Consider the following 8,726-nt stretch of genomic DNA (forward strand, 5'->3'; position numbering starts at 1 on the left):
ATATCCAAATTGATGTGGTCAGGAAACCCATGTAACATTTACACATGTTGCATAAACAGTTTGGTGAGTGTTTTTGTGGAAGGGATCTTGGAGCAGGGTACAAAGTGCGCCTGCTTGGAAAATAAGTCAGTGATCACCCAAATGACTGTGTTTCCCCCTCTCTCAGGTAGTTCAACAATGAAGTCAAAGGGGAGGGCAGAGCTGATGTCATGATGATATGGCGGAATCCTTAGGTGCTCCTAGGGAGGATGCCGAAATCCCAAGAGATGGTGGTCCATTGGACCTAAATCATTCCAGAGGAATGACGATCGAGGGGAGGACACTCTGCTGAACCCAGGGATACCGCAATATCCCTCGTAGATCCAGAGATAGCCTCTCTAGCCGACTCAAACGGAAAGTGGTCATTGCGAACTGCTATAAGGCTGGGACAGTCTCCGGTGAAAAGAAGAAAAGAGAAAATATGGTCAAATTAGGTGAGAACTTTTAAATGTACTAAATAACAAGGAAGGAGCCCCCTGGGAGGTGAAGAGAAAGCCAGAATTAAAGGCAGGGGTGGGATTCTACCAGTTCGCACCTATTCGTTAGAACCGGTTGTTAACATTCTAAGCAGTTCGGAGAACTGGTTGTTAGAAGAAATTACTGGCCTAATCCTGTAAGGAAGGCAGGAAGGAAACATTTTGGTGTTGCTTACAGAAACTGCCTCTCTGTTAACCCTTATTACATACTTGGCAGGACTAGACTTCCTGTCTCTGGAACTTCTCTGGAGTTTTTTTTTCCTTCTTTGCTGGTACTTTGCTTGTGTGGAGTGACCATTCAAAGTTACAATGGCACTGAAAAAAGTGACTTATGACCTTTTTTCACACTTACGACTGTTGCAGCATCCCCACAGTCACGAGAGGCCATGCGAGGAGATGCATGCCTCGATGTGAGTGATGTTGAGTTGGCCATGCCCAGCCAGTCACATGACCACCAAGCTATGTCCACCCAGTCACATGACCACCAAGCCACACCCACCAACTAAGCCACGGCCACAGAACCAGTTGTTAAAAAATTTGAATCCCACCCGATTAAAGACTGGGTGGTATTTAAATCCCCCCTGGAAGAAAGCAGCGAGGAAAGCTATTTCCAGCACAAATAGAAAGAGGTAGCTATTAATTATTGAATAAAGGACAAGAATTTTCTACAATTACTTTAACTGGACTGCATTAATTGAGCTTATTGAACCAAGGTGACTAAGGAAAGAAATTGGATTGTTTTATTTTTGAATTGTTACTTTCCCCTGATTTTTAAAACTTTTTTTAACTTTTAAAAGACTCATAGACAATTTTAACACTTAAAGTTAAAGGGAAAGCAATGCAACAGTGCCACCTACAATTGAAAATAAAGGTGAAAGAGAGGATGGAATATTGAATGTCTAGACCAGTGGTTCCCAAAGTGGGTGGTACCACCCCCTGGGGGGCAGTGGGATGCCTTGGGGGGGCGCTAAGAGGCAAGGGGGCTGGCAGGGGGTACTAAGATGTGGCAGGGGGTGCTGGAGGTGGGCCCCTTGCAGGGCTCAATTCAGGGGTGGGATTCTACCAGTTCATTACTGTTCCCGGTAGTTTGGAGAACTGGTAAAATGAGCCCCAGGATGGCCCTGCTCCTCTCCGCCCGCTCCTCCGTTCCCTGCCCAGTCAGTCCTTATTGCGCATGCATGACATCGCACACATGTGCAACAATCACTGATGGCCACAGCGGTGCATTGGAGAAGTGGAACAAACAAAGCCAGAGGTCAGAAATTTTTGCTCCAAAAAGCATCCAGACGTTGTGTGTTTTTTTCAGTGCAGATGGTGGCTGGAAGTATTTTGCAGGCACAGGGGATCAGCGCAGTGCTGCAGGCAGGATTTACCCTTCCCATCCCGGAAGCGCTGCCTGCACCGAGCCACGACAGGTCCCCATCTGGACCGGGTCAAGCTGGATGCGAGGAAGGTCTCCTGGCGGCTGACAGGATGGACCTGCAGCAAGGTGGTTGTCCCGGCCTGGTCCGCCACTGCCTCTGAAAGGGAAGCTCAATGCATGGTGCCCAGAGCCACGGAATGAGAGAGACGGAAAGACGGGCTTCTTCTCCGGCACCACCACTGTGGCGGTAGCTGGAGATGAAGTCTCCTCCACAGGCAGGCAAAGGGGGTTCTCTCAGGGGCAGCAGTGGAATGCAAGGAAGGCAAGACATATGTGCGCCCCCTTGTTACGCCAAGATTTCCAGCAAAAAGGCGGCCAGGTTTTGAAAAGCAAAGGAAAACCTCTGGCTTTCATGCTAAATCATGGTTAGCTGAAACACAGCATAAGTTAACCTAATTATCTAGGTTAAGTTAACGTTAATCTATTAACCATCCTGATGGTTTAGGTTTGCATCATAAAATTACACCAAATTGTAAGTCGTTAACCACACCTTCAGCATCTCCAGTTTATACTGGGCTAGATTTCAAGATGTATGGTATAGAGCAGCATTGAGAGCTGGGCAGCATTCATAGTTCATAAATTATTATTTTTTTTAAAAAAAACCTTTAAATATACAATTAAAATAAACAAACACATACACAACATAGAAAAAATAGAGAAAACAAAAAAAACGAATAAAAAGCAATTCCATTATCAACAGTTTGTGGTTCCTTATTTGTTATCATTATTGGTGTCGTATTTACAATTAAGTCTTAATGCGAGTATATAGTTACTACCTCCTTTACGGTTTAATAATATTTATCATTATATTGTCTATCTTTGTTCTATCCAACCATACCAACATTCCCACCTTTTGTAATATTCTGATGATTCTTTATCCTTAAGCGCTAGGGTCAATTTATCAATTTCTGCACATTTTACTATTTTCTGAATAGTCATTTCCTCTGTTGGGATGTCAGCTTGTTTCCAACACTGTGCAAAGGCTAGTCTAGCTGCAGTCAGTATGTGTAATATTATATATTTGGCTTTTGGGGGGAGTTGTCTATTGAATATCCCTAATAGGAAGAATTCTGGTTTTAATTCAATCTGCTCCGCCATTATTTCCTCCAACCATTTTTTTATTCTCTGCCTGTATCTTTGGGCTTCTGTGCAGGACCACCACATATGAAAGAATGTTCCGTGTTTCTTTTTACATTTCTAGCAATTCGGATTCATGTTAGGAGACATCTTCGCTAATCTTGAAGGACAGAGATGCCATCTATAAAACATTTTATAGGCATTTTCTTTATGTTGCCAATTTTGTGATTTTATTATTCCTGATCCAGACCTTTTCCCACTCTATTAAGGTGATGCTACGTCCTATATTTCTGCTCCAAACTATCATATTGCCTTTGACTATTTCCTCCTCTAGTTCTATCTCTAATAGATAGTTGTAAAATTTGGTTATATTTTTTTTGTCTGAACCTAGTAAGATTTTATCTAATTGTTGTAGCTTACTGTAAATTCCAAAAACTTTCTTATCCTGTCTATATCTATTTTGTATTTGGAGGTAAGCCCTGGTCAATTCGTAGCCCTTGTTCTTGGAGATCTTGCCATGATTTTAAAGTTCCTTGTGCATCCAGTAGGTCTTTGTATTTTATCATCTTGTTAAGATCCAAATTGTTGGGTGTATCATCGCCTCCATCGTTGAGATCTAAATCAGGATCTTTAGATAGTGTTTTTTCTTTATTTTATTCCAATTAGCCACTAAAGAGTCTCTAATTATATGTCTGTGGAAGTAATTCTGTTTGGTTTTCCCCATGTCCCATAAGAAGGCATGCCACCCCCTCTGTAAATCATGGCCTTCTAGAAATATTCTTTTATTTGATAAATTTACCCATCTCTTTCAGCCATAGTAAGGAAGTTGCACTGTGGTATAGTTCCCAATTTGGGAGTGCCATACCCCCCCTGCTCTTCATATCTTGCATTGCTTTTAAATTTATCCTCTGTTTTTCCCCTTGCCAAATAAATTTTGCGATTATCCTATTGAGCTCCACAAAGAAGTTTTTATGTATTTTTATTGGTATTGTCTGGGACAAATAAATAAATTTAGGGAGAATGGTCATTTTAATAGTGCCAATCTTCCCTAATAGGGAGAGTTGCAATTTAACCCATAACTCTAGGTCTTTTTTAACCTGTTGTAGTAGTTTGTTATAGTTATTTTCCATTAGTGTCTTACAATGAGCCGTCAGCCATATTCCTAAGTATTTTTTTTTAGCACCTGTAATCCCATTGCCTTTTCCAATTCTAATTTCTGTTTTTCTGTTAAGTTTTTGGTTATTAATTTCATTTTTTCCCTGTTAATTTTAAGTCCTGCGACTTTCCCAAATTGATCTCTTTCAACAGTTCTTGATCTACTTCAATTGGGTCCTCTATGAAAAAGACCATATCATCCGTGAATGACTGCAATTTATTCTTTCTTAATTTTTAACCCCTTTATTCCTGGGTTCTGTCTAATTCGTGTAAGCAGTGTTTCCAAAGATAGTATGAAGAGCAGGGGAGATAGTGGACATCCTTGCCTAACACCTTTCCCTATTTTTATTGAGCACGTATATTCTCCATTAATTATAATATTCGCCTTTTGTGAGGTATAAATTGTAGTTACGATATTTTCAAATTTATTGCCTAGATTCATATTGTAGATTTGTTGGAATAGGAATTGCCAATTTAAATTGTCAAAGGCCTTCTGCGCATCCAAGAATACAAGGGCTATTTGTTTTTCTGGATGGGCTTCGTAGTATTCCAAAACATTTAACACTATTCTTAAATTGTTCCTAGTTTGTCTATTGGGGAGAAATCCGTTTTTATGTATATATTCATTCAAGATTCTTTTTAGTCTATTTGCTATAATTGTAGCAAATATTTTATCATCAGTATTTAACAAAGAAATTGGTCTATAGTTTTGTATGAGTCGAGGATCTGAATCTTCCTTTGGAATCAGCGAAATCAATGTCTCTCTCCATGAATCCGATATTTTATCTGCAAGTAAAACCTCGTTATATAGTTCCACCATGAGGGGTCCTATTTGTTCTCCTATTGCCTTGTAGAGTTCCCCTGGGATCCCATCAGGTCCTAAAGTTTTGTTGTTTTTTTGATGTTCTATTACTGTTTTCAGTTCAGACCATGTAATATCTTTAATTAGCATTTCTTTCATCTCATCCCCAATTACTTTATCTTTTGTTACACCCAAATAATTTCTTATCATATCCTCCTTTACCTCCTCCTTTTTATAAAGGTCTTCAAAATATTTATATGCAATTTCTTTTTTCTGTTCTATTCCCTGTTGGGCATCCCCATTTCCATCTGTTAATTGATAAATTAATCTTTTCTGTTTTTCTTTTTTGAGTTTGTAGGACAGCCATCGTCCTGGTTTATTAGCTTGTTCAAAGAATATCTGTCTAGCTATATTCAACTTTGTAATCATTCCTTCCTGTTCAATTAAGTTCAATTTGTGTTTAGTTACTATCATTTGGTTTTGCAATCTACAATCCTTTGGAGTACTTTGTAACTGGGTTTCTAGTTCTTTAATTCTTTGTTTTAATTTATTTTGTTGGGCATAGTTTTATTTTCTTTTTTTAAAAAAACAAGTTTTATTAGTTTTTAAAGACAAACAAAAACAAACAAAACATAAAAACATAAAAACACCCAACTTTCTTTTATAAATGTACAAGCAGTGTGTCGGTTGGTTTAAAAAAATTTTGTACATCCATTTCATAGTCTCAATTACAGTTACATTGCATAATAACTCATATTATCAATCAAGAATTGAATACCCTAGTATCACTATTAAACAATCATTTGACTATAATTTTGTTCACTCATACTTTGCGAGATAACTATAATTTACTTAGTTCATTTTATAACAATTCATATAATCCTCCCAAATCTATCCTAAAAACATTTTATAGATATGATAACAAAAAAAGAAATACATCTTTATATATTCATTATTTTCTAAAATTCTAGATATTCTATTATTGTATTTTATTATCTAACCATTGATAGAAAAGGTCCCAAATTTTATAAAACTGTTTATCCTCTTGTTCTCTAATTACAAATGTCAATCTACTCATTTGAGCACTTTCCAATATTTTCTTAATAATTTCCTCCTGTAATAGTATTTTCTCATTTTTCCAATTTTTAGCAAATACAATCCTAGCCGCTGTTAATACATTTACAATCAAATATTTTAAATCTTTACTGTATGTATCAGGTAAAATTCCCAATAAAAATATCTCTGGTTTCAAGTCTATATGTTTCTTCATCATTTTTTCCAACTACATGCGGATTTTAGTCCAGTATTTTCTAGCGTCCTCACAGGTCCACCACATATGATAATATGAGCCAGGTATCTGATGATATTTCCAACATTTTTCGGATTTATTCTTGAACATTCTTGCTATTCTTGTCAGGGGAAAATGCCACCTGTAAAACATCTTATACAAATTTTCTTTATATGCTGTTGACATTGTCATTTTATAATTTTGAGACCACAATTTTTGCCATTTCTCTAAATCAATCCCATATCCAAAATTCTTCCCCCAAGCAATCATAGTTTCTTTAACGTGTTCTTCCTCTAGTTTAGTTTCCAATAAATAACCATACAATTTTTTAATCACCTTTTCATCAGTACCTGCCAAAATCTTATCTAAGTCAGTCAATTTGTCATAAAATCCTTCTGTTTTGAGATCTTCATCATACCTTGAATGTATTTGCGCATATGAAAACCATCTTTATACCTTGTTCCTCTAGATTTTGCATCGATTTAAGTTCACCCTTTTCATCCAATATTTCCCCATATCTAACTGTTTGTTCCTTCTTATATATTATGGGATAGGAAAATGCTTCAATAGTCGATAACCAGACTGGAATTTTCAAATAGCATTGTCTTTTAATCTTCTCCCAATTTAACCACAGAGACTCCCGTATATGATGTCTTCTAAAATAGCCCTGTGTTTTAGTTCCCTTATACCATAGAAAAGCATGCCACCCCAACAACAAATCATGTCCTTCTAATGTCAACAATCTAGTATTTCTTAATGTTATCCATTCCTTAGCCCACATCAAGTTTGTAGCTTAGTAGTACAACTCCCAATTAGGCAAATCAAATCCTCCTCTAATTCTAGCATTTTGCATGAGTTTTAACTTTATTCTCGCTTTCTTACCTTGCCATATATATTTCAACACAATTTTATTTAAATCTTCAAAATAGTCCTTTCCAAGCCTAATTGGTATTGTTTGAAACAGGTATAAAATTCTGGGTAAGATATTCATCTTGATTGTTGAGATTCTCCCTATTAATGACAATTGTAGATTTTCCCATTTCGTCAAATCTAACGCTATCTGTTGTTTAAATTTAATATAATTGTTCTCTTTTAATGTACTACAGCTTGCTGTCAAATGTATCCCCAAATACTTAACCTTGTTCTTGACTTGAATTTTCAATAGGTCTGCCAGTTCTTCTTTTTGTCTTAGTAGCATATTCTTTGTCAAGATCTTTGTTTTATCTTTATTTATTTTCAAACCTTACCATATGCCTCTATCTTTTCCAATAATTTTGGTGCTGTTTCTAAAGGGTCTTCTAAAATGAAAGCCAAATCGTCCGCAAAGGCTTGCAATTTAAATTCTTCCTTTTTAATTTTCATTCCTTTTATGCTTTTATCATCTCTAATATTTCTATTCAACACTTCCAAAGTTAATACAAATAGCAAAGGTGATAGTGGGCATCCTTGTCTTGTACCTTTTCTAATATTGATGGAATCTGTCAATTCTCCCTCTATCATTACCTTTGTCGTTTGCTTATGGTATATGGCTTCTATTGCTTGAATGAATTTTCTGGCGAAACCCATCTGTTCCAATAATAATAGCATAAATCTCCAATTCACATTATCAAATGCCTTTTGTGCATCTAAAAATATCAAAGCCATTTGCTTTTCGGGGTGTGCCTCATAATATTCCAAAGTATCCAAAATTACTCTCATATTATCTTTGATTTGTCTCTTTGGCAGAAATCCATTTTGATCAGGATGAATATTTAAGTATTTTTTAAGTCTTTCTGCCAAAATTGAAGCAAAAATTTTATAGTCTGCATTTAGTAAAGAAATAGGTCTGTAATTATTAATTTGCAGTGGATCAGCCTCTTCTTTTGGAATAAGTATAATATAGGCTTCTGACCATGTTTTAGGTATCTTCTTCTTTGACATAACTTCGTTCATGACTTCTAGCAATGGAAGGCTCAGCGATTCTTGTAATGTTTTATAAAATTCTGCCGGAAGCCCATCTGGACCTGGTGCCTTTCCATTATTTTGCTTCTTAAGTGCTTCAGTTAATTCCATCATTGTTATATTGCTTTCTAACATTTTTTCAGTCTCTTTAGGTATCTTAGGTAGATTAGCATTCTGTAAGTACTGTTTGACTCTTTCCTCATCAATATTCTCTTGCTTATATAATTTCCCATAAAAGTCTCGAATAATTTCCTTTTTCTCTTTTTCTCTAGCAAACTTGACCTTGATCATCTATTAACTGCAATATTTTCCTTGATTCTTTCTCCTTTCTCAATTTGTATGCTAACCATCTACCTGGTTTGTTTGCATCTTCAAAGTAGATCTGTTTAGCACTTCTAATTTCCTGTGCTAATTCTTCTTTCTCTATTTGACCCATTTTGTGTTTAATTATGTCCAATTTTAGTTTAATGTCTTTTTCTGTGGCGTTTTCTGTAGTTCTTTTTCAAGTCTTTTATGCTCGTCTTC

This window comes from Notechis scutatus, chromosome 5, assembly GCF_049901735.1.
Source record: "Notechis scutatus isolate UNSWTSFEM ecotype Mainland chromosome 5, rNotScu1.2, whole genome shotgun sequence".
NCBI classification, from domain to species: domain Eukaryota; kingdom Metazoa; phylum Chordata; class Lepidosauria; order Squamata; family Elapidae; genus Notechis; species Notechis scutatus.